This window comes from Centrocercus urophasianus, unplaced genomic scaffold (genome assembly GCF_019232065.1).
Source record: "Centrocercus urophasianus isolate 14NV4802_14NV808 unplaced genomic scaffold, USGS_Curo_1.0 seq_19, whole genome shotgun sequence".
Classification (NCBI taxonomy): Eukaryota; Metazoa; Chordata; class Aves; order Galliformes; family Phasianidae; genus Centrocercus; species Centrocercus urophasianus.
Window position 1 is genome coordinate 2,809,514 of NW_024884744.1, and position 21,069 is coordinate 2,830,582.

Consider the following 21,069-nt stretch of genomic DNA (forward strand, 5'->3'; position numbering starts at 1 on the left):
CACGAAGGTTGGGACAGACCTCTCAGATACGTAAGCATAACCCCAGACCACTCCACATCCTTCAGTGCCACATCCCCATGGTTCTGGAGCACCCCCAGGGATGGTGACCCCACCACTCTCTGGGCAGCTGTGCCACTGCATCACTGCTCTTTTAGAGAATAAATGTTTCCTAATACCCAACCTGCTGTCGGGCTTATACTGCCATAACGCTTGTTATCACCCGCGAAATCTCTTTTGTGCTATCAAAGCACCCTGAGGAGCTCAGTAGGCTGGGGCACAGCCCTCTCCTCTTACCTGGAGGTGGATATGCCTGGGACCACCAGCCCCATCCATCTCACACAGTTTCCCTCGGATCCGTGGGGTGGCTGCACACACACAGTCTTTCTGCTGATGAGAAGAGAGGATTTCCTTTAAAGTTCTTCCTTCACACAGCGAGTTCTCTGTCCTTTCTTTAGGTGCTCTCAGTACTACCCAGGCTATTCTTACTCCTCCTCTGGGGCCAGAGGACGTGACCTGTTTTCACTTTCTCTTCTCTCATCTTTCTCCCCCTCCCATAAGACTGCAGTGTGCTCCCTTTACATTACTCCAAGGCGAAAAACAGCCCACTCTGGCTCACCTTGTGATTCCTCAGACCACATCCCTCCTAGATGCTCCATCTGTACTCCGTGCATTCAGATCTGTCGCACTGCAGGGTCACCTCCTTTGTGTGTCACATTGTCCCCTTGGCCAGGGTGCATTCGTGCTTTAATGTAAAGGCTGTTCTCCGTGAACTGTAAAGACCTAGAAGTTACTTATGGGCAAAAGTTATTTCCTGTCATCAAAAGCAAATGTATTTCATGCCTATCCCTACTGCTGAAAAAAGCCCAGAAATCAGTTTTCCAAGCATAAGAATGTGTAATAGAGCAATTATGGGCATTCCCCCAAAGCTGCATTTATGAAAAACCTCCCATGAGGAATGTTTCATGTATTTGACTTGGAAATGCTTTTATTTTTATAAATTCCTTTTTTGGAAAAGTGATGCAATACTATCCATAACGCATAGCATTGCTTTGAGAGGTCGTGTTCTGCAGCCAGCATTGCTGCTGCTTGTGAGGGGAAGGCAGTGTGAGCAAACTTTCTTGGTGACATTCACAGCTTTGTGAAAAAAAGACATTTAAACTGATGATTTTTTTTAAGATTTAATTTGGAAAAAACCCTAAGATGTAATTAAATCTGGTCACAACATTTCTGTGATTGAAGTGATGGATAACAGATAGGTTATGCTTATCCCTGATGTAACAGCATTGTAGCAAACACTCCCTTTATTGCATTACAGATGATATATCAAGCAATGTTAGTCATTCACATGAATAACTCTGGTCTGATTGAGTTTCATTCCTTATTAGGGAGAGTTCCACAGTGCAGAGTGTTGTACCAGTAATACAACACAGAAATTGCTTCTAGCATGTGGAACATGCAATTATAATAAGCAAATATTTAACTCAAACCATGCTCTTGGGATCACAATGTCAATAAGAGATATAAAAAAACTAATTGTTTCATCAGCCTGAGGCACAGGAGAAGGGGCTGGAGCCAAGGTGGGCTGCCAGGGCTGCCCCGTGCATAAAGCTCAGCTCATGGGAAGGTGATGATTAAGCTGATCATAAATGCAGGCTGGAATTTGTTTTATGATCAAGACATTGAACACCAAATTAATAAGCATCAAGTTATGACAGTAATAAATGGCAATGGCGTGGGAATGGCAGAAGAAGCAGCTTGAACCGTCAGGCAGCTGCTTGCACACAGGTTTAACTGCTGCCTGGCTGTTGCTCTGGGAAGGAAAAACAATTTTTTTGTGACTTCCCCCTTAATAGCCCTTCAAGGGCTTGGGACAGTCGAGACCCAAAGAAGCCCCAACACAAAATTAAGCTAAGAGACAGATTTCTGTTCCTTCAGAGCCTTCTGCCTTTCCCGGTGAGCTGACTGCAACGTGCTACTATTCATCAGTATTTTCATTCAGGAGACAGACTCATGAACTCTCATTTTCTATGGGAGATTTCTTCTGGGGCTGGCGTTGCCAAGCAGTGATTAGATAAGATGATACCCTGGGAAATTCAAGATGGAATAAAAGCCCAAGCGGGTACGCAGCTGAGCTGCAATGCTATCAGTCCTTATTGAAGGGGCCTTCAACTGGGACTTTCAGAGGGGCTCTTTTAAAAGCACCAGCTCTCTAATGAAGCTTAATGGTTTTGAATGGACGGTACCTCGCAGCAGAAGCTGCTTAGATGCTTAATAATGGCATAATCATCTTCTGTCAGCCATTTGGTTGGCACAGAATGCTTACGCCCGCATTGTTCCATTTAAGATAGATATATTTACGTTTATTGACTTCATATGCTTTCATATCATATCCCTCTACATGTATCACAATATTCTTTGTTCTGAAGGTGGGACTGCAGAGATTCAGATCAACTAACATCATGGGAAATTTAAGGTGAACCAGAGCCAGTGTGCCTGATAGAAGTAGAACTGAGTTTGGTTGCCCCAGTTCCAGTGTTCTTTTATGGAAATCTGCTATCTCATCAGGAACCTCTTATCATCACTTTGAAAGAGTTTGTGTGTCAGGATGAATTGAGTCATTAATTGCAAATACATCAGTGAATACAAGATGTATATGAATGCATGTGAAAACTGTTGAAGGAATGAAAAGGACAGATAAAGTGAGGCAGCGTAACAATGAAAAACATTGAATAGGAAAAGTAAGAACAGAAGATGCTTAAAAAAAAAGAAAAAAAAGAAATGGTTTTAAAGAAAAGGCAACTATCATATACAGAAAGGGAAAAGGCAAGAGTCAGAAATAGATGTGAGATATTCCCTATGCTTTTAAACACACCAGTTACAGAAATCTGCCATAAGATGACATTACATTGCATTATATTATTAAGCACATAGATTTTATGGGGCTCTCACTCCCAACACCTGATGTAGAACGTAAGTTCCAAGCACAGCACTGTGCAGTGGAATTGCAGGATAAGGACCATTGGGAAGATACGCTCTTTCAGACCTTCAGGTACTACTGGATTTATTTCACATTTCTGAATGGATTGTGTGAAAGCAAATTAAAAACATAAGGAAAGTATGTGGCACAAGTAATGGGATATTCAGCTGGGTAAAAGCACTGTTGGATCCCCTGCTACTCTACCAGTGGCTTTGATGGTGATGTAATCTCAAAGAAAGCACTGAATCATGCTATCAATTAACTTGAGTAGCAATGTATATACATAGGAAGTGTTGCATATTAGACAAATTTTAGTGTACTGTGAAAAAATTGGTGAAGTGATTGGAAGATCTCTCTTAATTAGCCATACATCTTTTTGAACATTCACCTACAGAGAACCAAGGACAGTGTTAGCAACAATGTGATACAAAATAATTAGCTTGTTTTCAGGGCTTAAATAGTCATTACTTTCTTGTGAAGTCCCTAATTAAGCTAATCCTAGTTTATAATACATTAGCAACCACTCTTTATGTGGAAGCTACTTCTCAGAGGATAAAAATAACTTCAAAGTTTGAAATGCTCAAAACTGTATGCAAAATTGTAGAGCTTGGGACAGGAGCAATATAGATGAAGAAATTCCTGATTTATTCCTTGCTGCCCACGTGCTGTTTGTTCACCTGAAGGCTGCAGATATAACTGTTTAAAGGCTCCAGTGAAACAATTCCCCCCTTTCTGCTTTGAAAGCCTGTTACCACGGTTTTCGTAGGAGGTCCTGCTATAGCGTTGCCCAATTATTTCCTAAGAACCACAAAGATATTCTTTCTTACTGACTCATGCTCTAATAGATGAAGGACTCATTGGCAGTTTGATATTTGACTTCAGTCAAAGGAAAAGAGCTGATAATATGAAGTTAGCAACACAAAGCACAAAGCCTGGGCTGCAGGACACAGTGGGCTCTGACCCTTATCCACAGAGAAAAAAATGAAACTGAAGAGGTAGAATTAAGCTCTGTTTTGGGACTGGGAGGCCTGCACCTAGCTGTTGCCATTTGGTCACAGTGGGCAGAATTAGCATCTTCTTCAGCTTCGTGCTTTGCTTGCTGATTTGCCCACGGTCAAGTGGAGGCAACGTTGAGTTACAAAGCCTCAAAGACGTGCAGGAGTAAGTTCATATGCAAGGTGATGGAATCAGCTGACATGGCAAAACCCAGCACCACGTGGCCTCTCAGCTGAAAGGAATGATTGATTGAAAAATTTACTGAGAACTTGGCCAGTGAATTCTGCAAAGAGATCAACTTGAAGCAGGGAAGGCTGGCTCTCCCTACTTCTCAGAATTACTGCAACAAGGAACCACGTCTCCCATTTAAAAACAGAGCGGAACCTCTCACTTAAATAATTTGTAGAAGCTTTGCTATCAGCTTATGCTCAGAAACGAAAATCTGGGAAAGATAACCACAGCGAGCACAAAAACGCCTGAGATCGACTTTATATATAGCAAGCTGCAGGATTTCTACAGAACTATTTATCCAAACATCTCACTGAAACGTGGGGCTGCCTCACCACATCATGTAATATTCTGTCTGTTCCCCCTGCACTTTCATTCCTGGTACGGTATCAATATTTCACAAACTCTTCTTACACGGGCTGTTTAATGTGTTGTAAGAGAAAAACCATACACAGTACGCATAACAGAAAGAGATTTCCTGCCAAAGATATTTAACAGACCTATGCAACCTAGCAAGAGGCATAAGGCAAAACACAGGGAAGCGCAGTACAAATGATGTGATAACTGTGTGCAGCGATGTGGCCATGTATATATATAGAGAGAGCTTATTTTGAATCACCCTCTGCTCTGTAAGTCAGTGCTAGAGCTCCTGAACAGCTGGAGCTCAGCTCCTCGAGTCTGCCCAGCTGGAATTTAAATAGTCCTCATTACACATGTACATGCCCACTGCCTCATGCTTTTTTGCCTTTTTTTTTTTAAATGAACAGAGCACACTGAAGTTAGAAAAGATTAAGCAGAATTAAACATGGATGCCATTTTGCAGAGGCATTTCTCAGAAGACATGATTTTTATTCGTTTTTTTCCTCCAGATTCTCCTTTAGCTGCATTAGATCTGACTGCAAATGACAAGCTGTACACAGGAACCAGGCATTTATATCCCTATCATCACTTATTAACTGTTGATATTGTTGCTGACAGCATAGTGATAATAATAGGGATTCTTTCAACACTTGGCCTCAAGATGTAGGAGTTTATGACATTCAAAAACATCTCAATGGAGCTGACAGGTGAAGGCACGTTCAGAGGCAATTCACACCAGGAGCAGTATGTAAGTGCCAAACAAAGCTGACTGTGACCTTGAGAAGTCTTTGCCAGCCCTTAGGAGCCGACTTAGGCATTCAGAAGCAAAGTCATTTTCTCTTAATAAGGTATCACTGTCTCCATCTGTAAATCACTCTACAGTGTCAGCATGTTGTAATCCGTGTAGCAAAATGACTAATAGGAAATAATAATGTTGCAATAGAGAGTGTAAGGAGAGCTGTGATTGAGTGAAAAACACACTACTGGAAAGCCAGCTGTTCCCACTTCCCTGACTAATTGAAGGCATGAAGTGAACGCACTGATGTGCTGATTTCCTCCAACTTGCATAAGATGTGAGGTTCTTCGAAGAGGCAGTAGGATCCTGAAGGGCTCAAGCCCAAATAATGGAAAATACCTTCAGCTTCCAAAATTATTGCTTTAGAGACAACCGGATGTGAGCTTTTCAGCAAATACATCATCTGCAATGCAAATAATTGGATCCTGTCTCCACATCTGCATTCACATGCTGTGCAGTGCCTGTATTCATACCTTGGTTCACCACAGCCATCTACAGGTCAATGCACAGCGATTTCTTAGCAGGTAAAGACATTTCAATGGGAGAACATTGCTGTGAAGATCTGAAAATTATTGATGTACTCTAAAGCAAGCCTAATCTCTCCAGTAAATTCACAGACGTGGGACTTGAAAAGAAGGATTGAACTGGGAGGAACCTTGGCAAGACGCATCCAAGACGTGGCCAAAGGAGAAATGGCATCAGGATGGTTTACAACTATTTGCATGTCCTGTGTTAAGACTGGAAAAACAAGCAGGTAAGGTACTGATACATGGGCACTGAATGTCCACCACCAATACAAAATTGGCCCCTTCCAGATGCCTCGAAGGATGCTCCAACAAGACTCGTGTGCTGCACCAAGCTCTTGCCAAAGAAACTTTTTCTAATGCCCAAAGAAATACATCTCTACACCTTCTCCAAAAATAAACTGACGACTCAGAGTGATGGAAATCAACTTTAAACAACACATTGGTTAAGAAAGCTTAAGGAAGCACGTTTCTGTTGTGGTAGAACAGACCAGACAAAGGTATTATTAGCTAGGCACTATCCCACAAGATTAGAAGTATGAGATATATATAGGGACCCAAGGGTGAGATTACCTTAAGATAATACACCCTTTAGGTTTTTAAATCGCCTCCAAAGCAATCAAACCGGTTACCATAGCATTCATTTTAATGCACAGATAAATTTGTAGCTCTTGTTTATATAGCTTATCCTCGGGAGGCACTAATATGATTTCCTTTAAAACTCAAGTTAATGAGAAAATAATGGAGCATTGTAGATATAAGCAAATTTTTTTTCACTGTCACTGGCATCATCCTTTATACAGCCAGAGGGCTCTTTGAAAGTATAAGTTGGATTTATTTTTTGTTTCACAAAACCTTTAAAAAAAAAAGTCTTTCTTTACACCAAGCTTTCTGATTCCAGCCTAAAGCCAAAAATACTGTCTAAACATATTTATCAATCAGTATATTATCCATAAATCTTACCTTATTCCTAATAAGAAATTTAAAGTTATCACTCTTAAAACTTCACTTTGGCAACATGCATGCTTATTTTATTGTCTTTCCTGGACAGAAATCAGTGATGAGATTTGTATGCGGCCAGGGAATAGGGGCTACATATCAGTTGCTGAGTGTACTGAGCTGTGTAATGAAGCCAAGTTTGTTTACTTTCCTTTCTATACACCATTGCAGTAAATATCAGCTTTTTGGAGATTTCTTTTTTACTCCATCAGCTCTCCTAATCCTTTTGGACCAACTCGGGAGTTCTCTTGTAATGTCCTCGAGTGTAAGGATAGAACATTGCCAAGGTTGACATAAGCAAGTCTGATATGGGCTGGTAGCTCTTTGTAGTAATTCATTTGCCTGGGAAAGATTTGTTATATACATAATTTACCTTATACAACATCTATAATTCATAAAGAAATGCATACATGGACTGGGTCTTCAGGCATTCCAAGCTTTGTAAGAGAATGGTTAATAGTAATTATTAAGAGTATGGATAGAAGTAATGTATTTTACTAGGTCTGAAGGATTGTCCCTGGTCTCACTTAAGACTATGGGAGTTTTGATTTGGAAAGGAAAGTCTTCAAGATTTCTTTGCTTCTTTTCAGGAATGATTTAGTCATGTGGTAGTTTGTTGTAAAATTTTCAACTTCCTTTAGTTTCTCTGAACTGTATCTGAATTTTAGGCTATTCTCATAAAGTCTGGCTGTACCTCTCTTCCTTTCAGTTCCCATCCCTGGGAAGCCTTCGTAACTGGTCTTTCTGGAGACTTAGAAAGGCATCTCTTCTGGAAGATGTCCAAGTTGGACCCTCACCTCTACATCCCATCCCAAGTGCCTGTGGGACAGCCAAGGCATTGCAGGGTTTGGTGCATGGTTTGTAAGGGGATGTAGGTATCTGGCTCTTGCCTTCAGGATGCATTCTTCACATGCCAACACTGCCAGCCGCTCTGCCCCAAAGCTTCTGAAACTTTGCCACAATACTGTGTAGAAACTTGCAAGCTTGCTTTAGAGAGGAAATATAATCACTGACTTCAGTAAGAAGGATGCAGCGGTGGAAAGTCACTAATGAACTCAGCTCCATATGAACTAATAAGATAAAGCAAATTTAATTCCTTTACTCAAGGATAGTGTGGTTTTGCTTCCTTTACCCTGGAGAAACATTACTATCGGAGAGAACAATGCATTGCATCGTTGACAGAAGTGAAATCTTGTCCCTGAGAAGCCAGGAGGTTGTTGCAGTCCTTTCTCATGCAGCCTTTGCTCCCACTCCTCATAGTCCTCCTATGACTGTTCATTCAACACCCCAGTTCTGACAGTAAAGCCACAGGCAATGGAATCAGCTGGAACTTATTCTCTTTTTAACCCAACTGCTTTAAGAATAATTTCACTGGATGGAGAATCTTAGTTTTGGTGAAATCATAAACTGTCAGTTCTGAAGCCTCAAGCCTTTGGCCTCTTGAAAAAGGCTCTCCAACAAATAAAAATAGTCATTTTTTGGCTCCTCTTAACCAGACCATGCTCTCCATTAAGAGCCTAATTACATAGTAGGACAGCTACTTCAGATCACACTTGGGGGGTCTGAAGAATATATTATTTTGTAGGATACACTCTAGCTGGAGTTTCCATGAAGGAGAAACAGAAAGCAAAGACTTTTGGAGGAAAAACTGCAAATAATGAGGAAGTACACAGCTGACTTACATAAATACACAAGCAAATGCATGTTGATTGCTACTCCACGCTGATAAATGCATTCTATTGAAAACTGGGAGAAGAGAAAATGTCTGCTAAATGGTATAGTGCTGCTGAATACTAACCAGGGAAGAGATTTTAACTTTATTGTTGGGAAATCCCCAAAGCCTTTGCTGTGCTGCTTCAATATGCAGCTGTGGCACGCACAGGACGAACAGAATGCTGTGTAAAAAAAAACAAGCCTCTAGGAAAGGAGCTGGCAATGCAGACAGACGCATCACTGAGCCAATGGTATTCCTGGAGCAGACATATTGCTCTGATTGGTATTACAACGATGTTGAAATTGCTGACTCAACTAGTAAAAAAAAAAAAAAATAAATTAAGCAAATAGGAAGTTGCAGAGTCGTTGCTAATCGTTTGGAAACAAATCTCATGCTTTAAAACGTATTTGGAAGTATCTAGCAAAAGCCTGAATGAACAGCTAGCAACCACTGAGCTGGTGTTAGATAACATTCAGCTAAGTGGGGAATAGATGTATTTGAATCAGATGATGTTTTTGGCCAAAGTGATAAAATCCAGTATCAGAATTAGACAGGAGGGTAACAAGCACTAATTGCATTTATTTTAGAGATGGCTGATGTTCTAAGAAGATTCCATAAACACCCCCCACAAGCTCTCAGATATTTGGTGATGGTTCATGTTACGATCCCAGTATTATGTCCAGGTGAAATTGGCTCTGTCAGCGTTAATTTGAATCTTTGAAAAGCTGTTTTTAGCATCTCAGTCTTCTGCTACGTCTTGAGAGAGGTAAAAAAGCAGCTCCTCTAAGAGTTCTATTATGTGATAAAGAGCAAGTCGCGCAAATCTGCTCCTCAAAGAGGAAATCCAGCATTTCGAAATGCAATACCACGGGTGAGGAAATGCTCAGAGTAGACACAACAGCCCTGTTATTTTCCTGGTAAGCGTTGCAATATGGTGGATGGTTTAAACAGTTTAAGCCACATAAGAGTGTCAGCTGTTGGCATTAGGAGGGATTGAAGAGAAGGACGCTGTGTCTGGGGGGAAAAGCTGCATCGAAAGAGGAAGCTGAAGCTTGAAGGGTCTGGAAGATGCTGGTTCACCACCCTGCTGTGCCAAGCATTTCCAGAATGACCTCAGACACCTTCTGCCCCCTGAGCTTCCACTCTCTGCAAAAGCGGTTCCCTACCTCAAAGATTTGTTGTAAGGCAAAAAATACTGTCCAGGCCGTGAAGCATTTCTAGGACGGCCAAGTTTTACAAGTACCTGTGATCTGTTGAGAATTGATTTTGGTCTACATGCCACAAGTTCCCAAGTACATACTAAAGTCATTTTACCAGCATGGTTACACCATTTTTGTATGAAGATGAGCAAATAAAAGTGGAAGGGCAATCCAAACTAAGTGAGGATGTGCTCCTTTAGTGAAAAACAGACTCGCGCTTTTCAAGCATTCTGAGCTGCTAGATCACAATATGAGAGAAATACCTACAAACGTGCTGAAAATAAGGGAGGAACAGCGCGGAAATTATTATTTTCCCATTAGAATATACTAAGTAATGCAGCTGTGCTTGTTTTCCCTACTGATCCCCAGCCATCAAATTCCTCTAAATTAAATCACAAAATAATGATCTCCTTTTCTGTTTTCTGCTAAGCTACATAGTTAATCCCTGATACAGAAATATATAACGAACATGTAATTTTAGGAAAACCGTTATTACTAAAATACTGAAGGCCTCAGATGAAAGGGTTTCCACAGTTTCCAATGCACATTTGAACCCAGATCCAAACCCTCTTTCTGAATTTGCCTTAGTCTAATCCTTCTGTTCGGAATCTGATTTTAGGAAGAAAAAATATCAGACTATTATTTTAATGGGAACATTCGGTTGTGATAGCAAACACACATACTGAAATAATATGAAGCAACCTGTCTGCTTTAGCTTTTTTAAGCCTATGATTATTTTTTCCTAGTGATTTCAAACGGCTGCATGGTAAGAGCAGCAGACAGGCCTGGAAGAGGAGCATCTCTGTTATCAACAGCCACCCATGCCAGCATGTTGAACGTAACAGAGCTTCTGAGCTTGTAAGGACTAACACATAAAAGAAATTTTAATAACTTTAATTAAAGTTATTCAGTTATCTGGGATTTCTGTGACTTTAATAAGGTCACTGATGTCAGAGAAATGCAGGTATCTTCAATTTCTCATTTTCTCTGCCAAAGCAAGCATGGCATTTAAGCACATTGTCAGCCTATATGGCATTGTAATTCTTTTAAAGTAGGAGGTGTTTATTTAAAAAGCAGCACTTGCAGCTACACACAAACCTCACATGCGAAGGAGGGGAGGGAGGCAGGGGGAGAGCACTGGAATGGCAGCGTTGTTGGTTTTGTTTACCAGGGACCAGCTCTGTCCCAAATTGCCATTAAGTGGCTCCACCCTTCAGTGCCCTCAAGGCACAGAAATGGTGAGAAGACAAGGGACATCTCCTTTTGTAGGAGGCGTTATATATGATACATAACTACATTTTCAAAACTGCTTTTTTGCTATTATTATTATTACTCTTTTTAACATGCTCTTTCTCTCCAGCATCTCCTGCTACCAGGTCAAAACAAAAAATTGAGGGGAACAAAAAGACTGACAACAAAGAATTATTCTGGGACTTCTGAGAGAAGCTAGGATATTTATGGGTTTATTATATTCCCTGGAATAACAAGTTTCTGAGATGTTAGTACATTGTCAAATGTTTTTTCAAGGTTAACAGTTTAGGGACGCCATTACATTGCAAGTTGTCTGTGAGAATAATTAAGGGTATTTCAGAGATATACAAGAAAAAGTGTTCCTGCAGCTGTCAGAAAGCGAGTGATCCCAGCTCAAAAATGAGCTCTCTCCTTCTTTTCAGTCCCTTTTCAAAGAACATCCTCCTGTGTTCAAGCATACTCAGAAGCAGATAAAAGGCATGCGATTAGGCTGGGAGGAGTAATGCTGAGGTAATCCCAGGTACAGCTCATCCAGCTGCTGCCTACCAGAAGTGGCCCTCCAGAAAGGCATTGTTAAATAAATATTTCCCAAGGCCAGAAGATGGTAAGAAGCCATGAAATTTTGCCCAGAGAGATTGTGGATGCCCCAACCCTGGAGGTGTTCAAGGCCAGGTTGAATGGGACCCTGGGCAGCCTGGTCTGGTATTAAATGTGGAGGTTGGCAGCCCTGCCTGTGGCAGGCAAGCAGGAGCTTGATGACCGTTGAGGTCCCTTCCAACCCAAACCATTCTATGATACTACAAAATACAGGCAATAAAGAGAGATGAGAGTGCCAGTCTTGCTAGAGCTCTGCATACACCTGGGCAGGTACCAGGACAGCACCAGGTACCTCCTCAATCAGTTGTGCTAGTGAAGTCAATGGGCTAGTTAATAAAAAGTCAGAGATTGTGGAAATAATTGCATGACCTAGAGAAACATGAAAATGAAAGGTCTTAAATAAAAAGAAATCCAATAAGTCAGCATTTTGATTAAAGTGCTGCAACTAATATGCATATCTGTCTATCTATCTATGATCTGATATGATTTTTAATCCTTCCTTCAAATCCCCATTATTAATGAGGGATAGGGCTGGATTGAAGAGGACCAAAGTGATTTATCGATACCAACTCAGAGCCATGGCTGTAAATCAGGACAGTGAAGAAGTATGCCACTGCTGGCTTATGTGCTCTTCCTGCAAAGGGACAGGGATGAATGAACAAGTGTCTGAATGAATGACTGAATACATGAATGAATGCATAATCAAATAAATACATTAAAATACATTGCCAGCTTGCTGGCATTACATAGCAATGGAGCTCTTTGGAGGCTTTGTACAATTATCAGCAACGGTGTCCTCATTTTTATTATAAATTAAAACCAACTTCACTCAAACCTTCCGAGAGTTTAATTTTTACCAAAAGTCAAAAGGTGCTTTGCATTTAGAGAAACTAAAGAATTTGGCTCCTGTGCTACCAAACCCACACCCCTGCATAGCTGCACACACAGAGTGGAGCACCGTGCTCCCGCTGTGCACCTGGGGCTGGCTGCCAACCGATGGTTCCCGAGGGCCCCGAGGTGCTGATACAACAGGCAGTGTGCTGCAGCAGTACACATGAGGACAGATTTGGGAAAATCACCCTATTTTCTCCCCTCTCTGCAACATTGAAGACACTTGTTTTTCCAAGCCACGACCCTGGCCCTGCATTTGTGCTACTTCTGGGAAATGCAACGGTAGGAGTTGCCACCAGTATTTCAAGGTAGCATCTTTTTCTGGGTAATGGACAAGAAGGACAGCTGGTAGAAACCTTATGGGTACTCAGAAATGGATGTAGGCTTTCTGACCTCAAGGTAAAGGTTTTATCCCTTTCCAAGAGAATGTGGAGATCTGTTTAATTTATTCTTTTTTCCCTGTAAAACAGCTGCTTTGAATTTTGTGATCCGATGAGATGAAGGTCACTGGAATTTCCTTCCCTTTCCTTCTGCTTTGGAAATGACTTCTGTATCAGCCCTGGAGAGTGAAGCTCTTCTAACTCAAGACAAATATTCTCCACGTGAGAGGTACAGAGATACTGCTGCCAATTTAATTAGCTTTCACGCATTCACACCCAGATGGATGAATTTTTGGAAGGAAAGAATATTAAATCAATAGGAATAAACTACTTTATTTCTTAAAAATAACATTTCCCACTGCTAATATTTCTGTCAGTCAGGTCAAGGATAATGAAACAAAATTCTAGGAAGACTCACCTAAGCCTTGACTTTCTTATTAAAAATGCTCCCATTCATAAAACCTACATTTGCAAATGCAAAATCAACAATTCAGTGTTTGCCTTTCCTGTGTCCGCATCTCTCCAAGGAGAGATGATCTTTATCCAGTTTTCACCTATAATAATCCAAGGAAGTTTTTAGAGGAAAAACAAGTTTTCCCAAACTTTTCTTATTATTAGTACATATAAGTAAATACAGTTTGCTGTTGACAGAACCAGTGTTGTTTTGTTTTTACAATAACAACATGTCTGTCCATATATCTCTCCACTCATGGTTTGGATTACTTCATTTCCCCACAATTAAACAATAAACACACTCAACATGGCTATCTAGAATAAACAAAAATGAAGAATAAACATGTAGCGGAAATTATGGAGACACACATCCAGAGAGGTGCAACATACTTCAGCAGAATCCAGGTAATATATTTTAAGAAACTGCTTCTAGCAGAGAAAATAACTGCTAAAAGCAGGTGTTTATTCTGAAAGCTGCAGCAATATTTTTCTGTCATGTCACATTAAATCACTCAGGTTGCATCATGTTGTGCTCCACTACATCATGTTAGTACATATGGCGAAGAAAGCAAAATGCAGTAACAGGATGTGACAATCAACATTTAGCAGAAATATTCACTTATTTGACTCAGATACTTGCTATCAGTTTGAATTGGGATGCATGGTACCGAACAAAGCTGACAGATAGAAATGAACTCAGCAAAGAACTCACCCAATGTAGATTCAAAAGCTTCTTGTCTCATACCCAGTACTCACTCTCCTGGGTCACTGCTCCCTTCAGCTCTCCTTCTCACCATTCCTTTCCCTGCTGTAAGTAGCTCTACCAGCTGATTGTTGTTTTCTTTTGATAAAACACAGGCTCCCCATGTGGGACTAATCACATCCTGCTGTTCTTAATGAGCCCCCTTAAATGGCAGTTGATGGAATTGCCATAAATAGTTTTTATTTGAATGAAATTGTGACACACACACACACACACAAAAAAAAAAAAAAAAAAGTGCATGGCACTGTGCATTTATGTATACAGAGGGACTATTTCAGTTAACAAGAAGCTTATTCTTGAAGGGACCTATATTTTATACTGCGGCAAAGTCTTTCTGACAAACTTAAAAATATAGAGGGTCCTTTATTGCTCTTGGAGGAAATATTTCATGGCAACACTTCTGGAAAAGATTTAGCAAAGTACTGCATGCTCCTGTAAGTGAATCAAATAATCCTCCATAACAGAGGAGCTGAGGAGCAGGCCTTGCTTCACAAGGGTTTTAATTAAGTATTGATCCTGACCTAGATGAGGACTTCCAACCCACAGAGCACCTCTTGGACAGCCTTCAAACCATGATGTGTTCTGTACAATCTGTTCTAGCAGGAATTAGGATGGGAGAACTTCATGCCAAGTATCAGCAGTGCCAGCGAAGGTGGCTCGATGGCCTAAGGCCAGGCTGCTGAAGTGTGAGGAAATTTGCACGTGGACGTGGAGACTTCCCTCTTTCTAGAGGTGGAGCCAAAGAGATGGGCCAAGCTGCCATGTTTTTTCTGTACCTCACCAATAGGAACCCAATCCAGTCAGGAGCTTGGCTGCAACTTGAAGGAAAGGAAGAAGGAGATACCAGTGATGTGAAGGATTGTGAAAAGAAAGCGATGTATGCCAAAACTTAAGTTTTTATCATGGCAGCAGTGTGCAAGGTCCATGGTCCTTTGAGTAGCAGAGGAAATTATAACACAGAGGGAATTGATTAAATGATGCACCCAAGTAATACATGTGCCCATTTCTTGGCATGGCACTCTTCTGCTTGTTCACACAGGTATCATCAGAGTCCTAAAGAGAAGCAGTAGAGGACCACAGCAGCCCAAAATGGGCTCTCCACAATGCCACAAACAGGGGGTTTCTCCTAGCAGCAGAGGATGGCTGAGATGAACGAGGCTTTATCCAAATGTTAGGGAACAGAACACAAATAAAAGGCCTCCTTCTTCTCAAAGCCCACACGCTCTCTGAGAAGCTGCTCAGCATTGAGGAGGCTGCCACGTCCTGAGGTAACTCCTTTGGTGTGGTCCTGGAGTGCGGTGAGATCTGGGAAAATGGGAAAGGGCAATGGGTGGTGGGAGGACAGAGAGGGCAATACTGGGGGAGGCTGGAAGTGGCTGGGGTGCTCATATGAGACCACGAGTACGTGAACCTTGGTGTCCTCATCCAGAACACAACCTTTGCCCAGTTAGCTTGCTCTGCGGCGTGCGCACCCCTCTCTTGTACTCAGCCTCTGTTGGGTCCTTCACCAGCCCATTTCTCATGTACCATAATGCACATAGAAATGCTGTTCCTTGCACTCGATCACACTGCCTCTTTGGTGGCTTTAATTAAAAGGTTTCTGCCCATCAATGTCTGCAGAGGCCTCTTACCTTGAGCTTGCTTTTGGAGTCCAGTCCTGAGCACAACGGTGCTAAGCAAAAAACCATCCTCTGAACAAGCATGCTATTCTCTTCTTACCTGATGAGAAAGAATTAAAAAAATGATTAAATAATTAATACTGGATGTTGCTTAACACTTGTTAAGAGTCTTAGTTAATAATTTTCTGAAGCTTTTTTTTTTCTTTTTTTCTAATTTGGGAATAAAACAGATATAATTGAGCATGTCATTCTGAAGCAGCAAATTACACTGTACAGAGAATTGAAGGAAACACGTTTCTTTGATTAGAATGTTTTTCTCATTAACAGGATGTTCAAAATAAAGCAAAAATATTTGATGCACAGAGCCAGTGGCAGTACCAAGTTAACGCTGGCGTGCTCCTGCATTTTACCTCATGTTTACTAATCAATCAGAAAGGACTCTTGCCGCAAAGAAAGGTCACATCTTTCATCACAAAACTGAAACTCTTTGACAACAAACAATTGGAACTTCACTGCTCTGTTTAATGTGGATTCCAGCACAGAGAGTTGAAAACCGAGGCTGTGGGATGGTGGCTGTCGGATGAGGTGAACATACAGAGCTATAGATTCCCAAATGTTTGTTGATCCCTACTGTGAGTCTGGATGTCACAAGCCAAAATGTGCAGGTGTTAAAAGCTCTTGAAAGAGCTGGGGTGGACATGGAGGCTGATCATGAATGCTGTTTTTGCTATTTTCTTTTCCCTCTGCTGGCTGCCCAGTCATCAGCATTTCCAAGGAGTCTTCTGGGCAGTGACAATAGTGGGATGCAGACCCAAGCCAGCCAGGATTTACTTGGTCCCCTGGAGGAATCATTGGTATGAAATGATGCACACGTTACTGGCAGCTATATCACACACTGCATGGCATGACACACACATAAGTGAGATTAATGTGAGTTCTGGGCATCATTAGCTCAATTAAAACTGTGATTTTTTAGTTCAGACCTACAGGCCACTGCAGAGAAGAATAATCATAAGGCAGAAATGAGTTCCCTAGTTAAAAATTAATTCCCTAGACTAAAAATATAATCAAATGATGTCTACAGTATTTTATGAAGAGCTGAGAGGATAATAAAATTTAGAGCAGTGCAACATTTGCATTTTGTTCATTTCTATCCATATTTTTCCACACATTGCCTTTCTCTGTGCTTGTTAATCACACGCGCTGCTACAGCCCTGGCATTTTAAGATCACTCTTCACATCAAGATTGAAAGGAAACTAATTACAATTACATTTCAGGGTGGTTGTTTAAAGCTGGTACAGCATTGAATACAGCAGAGGAGCCTTGACCTTTATTTGTAAGCATGGAAATAAGGTAAGGATGAAAGATTGCTTTTCCTCCGGCTCATAGGCAGGGATCAGGAGGCCCTCCAGAAAAGCAGGGAGGTGGAAAGTCCCCTTCAATTTCTCTTCTCTCCTCCTCTCCCGTGCTGGCAGCAGAGGCCAGTAGTGCTATGCAGAAGCCGTGCTCCACTGCAGCGAGAGGGGAAGGGAAGCACCACACATGTTGCAGCTCCCTCGGGCTGCTGGAAGGATAAGCAGTGAATCAGCAGAGCTGAGGACCTTGCTGTTTTGACCCCAGCCCAGCTCATTTTAGCACACTAGTGTATGGCAAATCCTTCCCTGGGGCTGGGCACAGACACAAGCTCACCTGGTACTTCACGCTGCACTGATGCAATGATGGAAGATATTGATGTTCATGGGATACCTGCAGGCAAGAGCTGTGAGCAGTGCTGCAAACTCTGCTGCTCACATTATGGTACCAGTAGGATCTGTGTGAGTGCAACAGGGGCAGAATAAGGACCCCTACCCTGAGGAAATACAGGTAATCCTAGCATAGTCTTACTTTCATAAAAAGTGAATACATCTAGAGCGTGCTGAATGGCAAATTTACTCAGGAGGTTTAACTTGCTTCTGTGTCTTCGTATTTTCAAAAGTTTAATTTTAGTAAATTTGTACCATGCTCAAAATAAACCAAGAGGTAGTTCCACAAACAGGTTCAGAACAGGAGTTGCTGTTGTGGTGGAGCTCTGGATGTCCCTTTCAGTATCATCACCTGGCGTTTGAAGTCTTGTAATGGTGTGTATTGGGCGTCAGGAGATCTTCTGTTCTCCGCAGGTTGTCACAACTTCACACTGAAATGGGTTCATTGAAGATACAGCACTGAAGGCATTCTGCATGCCAGACCCACAAAACGTAGGCAATGATCATAGTGTTTCATGCATATGGTGCTGCATTCATCTTACACAATCATTTCATTCGTCAGCCCCCCTTTTCTGGCAGAAGTCACTGCTGGTCCCTGAAGTCCAGTGAATTTTATATCTACCAGGTCATTATCATCCGTGGGTCAGAAAAACTCCTTTTCTGGGTATTAATTAATTAAAAGAGGGAAAACTGCCACACACAAACCCATCCCAACAGCTCCCAACCTCCATAGGCATGGTGCTGGCTAACCCAGCTGGCAGATGGCCATGCTGTGTTGAGGATGCTGGGGATCTGGTTGCCACTTCAGCCAAGAAATGAGGAAGGTTTCACAGCACTTCCGCAGTGCATTCTGCATCTGTCTGCATTCTCAAAGCAAAAATTTAATCATGCAAATATTTACAGAAATTGGGGAAAAAAAATAAAGACCAGTGAAAACCGCCGCAGTGAACTTCTAATTACAAATCCACAAAGTGTTTATGAATAAATTTATCTGTTATTTGTCTTGTTCTAGCACGGCACATACTTTGCCTTGTACCATTACAGTCTGAAGGAAACAATATGCGGCATGAAAATGAAAACAATTTGACTTAATTATTTATAACATTACCACCCTTTTGAATTAAGCCTTCCATTTCTTTGGTATTTTGTAAAATTTAACTGGTAATTACGCTTGTTTAATTCATTTATTTTTCTACTACTACAAGGAGATTAAAAAAAAAAAAGACAAAACCCTACCAGAATGCAAAGTGCCACTATGTTCTCAAATTGTAAATGATTCTTTTAAGCTTTTATGACAAAAAAAAAAAAAAAAAAAAAAAAAAAAAGTACTATTTTCTATCATTTTGTTTAAAGTGTGTCTGGCTACGCTCCAACACTATTTAAGTATAAACAGGAAAAGTCTTAGAGGACAAGTAATCATACTTAAATGACACAAAGATCATTAAAATGATGCTCAAAAACCACGGCAAAATGAGACATTGCAAGGCTGTTTTCTTCCTTGAAGTGTTTCACCAGATGGTGAAGAGCACTGAAATAGATCCGAGAGAGAAGCAAAAAACATTTCATCAGCTGTCTCACACCAGCGCCGTGCAGTACACACAGCCCCCATCTGAGCTGGTGTGAAGTGGCATCTCCAACCTCAGCCTCACCCAGAGCTGAGATGGAGAGAATACCGAGGTGCTGGAATGAATCTGTGCTGAATCACGGCCTGGGAAATCCCTGCTTTGTCCTGTGGAAGTCATCGAGCAGATTTATTCGGAGATGAGAACAAATGAGCATGTCAGCAGAAGTTATTGTGGCAATTGGTGAAAGACTTAATGGGATGTTTTCCGAGCTCATAGAGAAGAGCTGTGCCATTAAATTGCTGCACAATAATTTTATGTTGATACAGAGTTGTTTTGTTTTGTTTTTTTTTAATCAGAAATGACAACCTACATCAGTGGTGATGCACCAGCTACTGGTATTTAAATACAAGGGTCTCAGAAGTCAATCTTTTCTCACATAAAGGAAAAATCCTTTCCTTTTGGCTAGAACTTTTACGAATGTTGGTGATCAAAATGAGTGCTACTCAACCATCTGTGCTCTCCTGTGAACGTTTAATCTCTGCTTACATGTATTTTGTGGAATCCTTAAATGTACAAGACAAAGTATTTGGAGGTCCTGAAATCTTCAGTGGGTTCTGCTAGCCTGTATCCAACCTGGCTTTTCCAAGATCCTAATGGAAAAGCCTGCTGTGCTCTAGGAGATGGCATTAATGCTACCAGAGCTGCAAAACCACAGTAGGCAGAAAATGTGCCCTCTTGAAAGAGAGGATTTCAGATCGGCTGAATACAAGCGGCTGAGCCAAGAAATTGGAGAAGGGTGTCAGTGTATTTCCAAGCTCCCCACCTTCCAGAAAGGTTGGGTTTCACAACTACTTCCTATCCAACATGCCTGGCAATTCCAGATCCACAGGAAAACTCATATTTTGTAGATAAATCAGCCTGAAATGGAAGGTGACTTCATTTCCAATTGGCAGGCATTCTGGTTCCATGCTGTGCAAGGAAACAGCCACTCTATATTACACGTGTCTTTGCGATGAGTAATCCTAATGTCCTAATAGCATCTTATGCACAGCACTTGATATACTTCCATTATATAGAACTAGCAACAAAAAATGAAATAAAATCCCCGAACACTGTCGGTATCTCCATACTGAATGGGCGCTCAGAAGAGGAGCTTGCAAACTGGAAAAGATGAATTTGATTTTTGCAATTTAGTCAACCAGTTTGCATCCAGCTAATGCACGTCAGTAAAAACTTATGCATGGAGAGTTCTCAACAGTCTGTTGAGTTAAATGAGCTGCTGATTTTAGCCCTCTTCCTTGAGGACAGCTGACCGTTAGGTACGCGGATACTGGAGGTGACATTAACTCATCTCTGCTATCACCCTCAAGCAGTGGCACTGGGCGAGGATACAGAATGTCCCAAAATCTTACAAATGGACTGTACCTCCAAATGGATGTGATCTTCCATTGATCCTCAGTGTTATTTCCCAGCCAAATAATCTGAGAGAGCTGGGAGTTGGGATCAGTCTGCGTCTCAGTTTCTCATCTGTAAAACAGCAATAGAAGGACATTTAGAATTTTTTTTTTTTTTTTTTTTTTTCTAATATGGATTTTTTTTGTATTTCTAGAAAGGCACTTGGAGGAATATCAGGTCTTTCTGATAGTTAATTTCCAAAGAAAACAAGAACCGATGGTTTCTGTCTTTATCCAGGCAAGGACTTTCTTCCTTGGTTTGAACTTAATTATGCCATCTGAGCTGTGGCATGGGGGCCTCGATGAGGATCCTTGCTTTGTACTCAGGGAAGTCTCTGTGTTTGCGTTCACTTTGCCAGAAGCTGCTGCTCTCGGGACTACAGCGCCAATGAGGAGTTCTTCAAACTTGGCAAAGCTCCCACTGTACATTTATTTTATATTCTGCCTAAATTCTAGGCAAAATACCATTACTTGTACTTAAATACTAATGGGTTTGAGAGACAATAAAAGTGTGAATCATACAGCAGGCATATCAAATTCAAATCTTTGAACGCGTTATG

At 41.3% G+C, this 21,069-nt stretch overlaps 2 long non-coding RNA genes across 2 annotated transcripts; one reads left to right on the top strand and one right to left on the bottom strand.

The window, feature by feature from the left end:
• Window positions 1-622: 622 nt before the first annotated feature.
• Window positions 623-20,575, bottom strand: LOC122161624. Its single transcript, XR_006169232.1, has 3 exons — window positions 20,481-20,575; window positions 15,760-15,847; window positions 623-770 (listed from the first exon to the last, which is right to left on the bottom strand). It is a non-coding gene; the product is annotated as an uncharacterized LOC122161624 (long non-coding RNA).
• LOC122161623 lies at window positions 12,685-18,805 on the top strand. The gene is made up of 3 exons (XR_006169231.1): window positions 12,685-13,141; window positions 15,168-15,396; window positions 16,506-18,805. It is a non-coding gene; the product is annotated as an uncharacterized LOC122161623 (long non-coding RNA).
• Window positions 20,576-21,069: the final 494 nt, after the last annotated feature.